The sequence below is a fragment of the Arachis ipaensis genome, chromosome B07, assembly GCF_000816755.2.
Source record: "Arachis ipaensis cultivar K30076 chromosome B07, Araip1.1, whole genome shotgun sequence".
Lineage (NCBI taxonomy): Eukaryota > Viridiplantae > Streptophyta > Magnoliopsida > Fabales > Fabaceae > Arachis > Arachis ipaensis.
The window spans coordinates 17,490,527-17,490,902 of NC_029791.2; positions in this window are offsets into that span (position 1 = coordinate 17,490,527).

Consider the following 376-nt stretch of genomic DNA (forward strand, 5'->3'; position numbering starts at 1 on the left):
TAAATTCTGTTTAACTGATAATTGTGATACTTACTGTAACTGTTCTTTAAATTTGTTTGCCTTGTATTTGCTTGTGTTTGTGATTGTCCTTCTATTTTGAGTACCTTGGTGGTGGACGGGTGATAATGATGATCTATTTTGAAATGGACCAGAGGCCGGGTTGAGTTTCTTTGTGCCGGAGGCCGAGCTAGTTTGATTTGGGCCATAGGCCGTGACTGGTTGGTCAGTGGTAAGGGTTAGAGTTGAATGAGACAGTGAGCGGATTGTAATTTGAGAGATTAAGTTAGGATTGAGTTAGAACCTTAAGAACCTTAGATATCAACCCGTGTTTATGGTTTCTATTTTAGTCCCTTAATATTTAGTCCCTTGTCCCTTG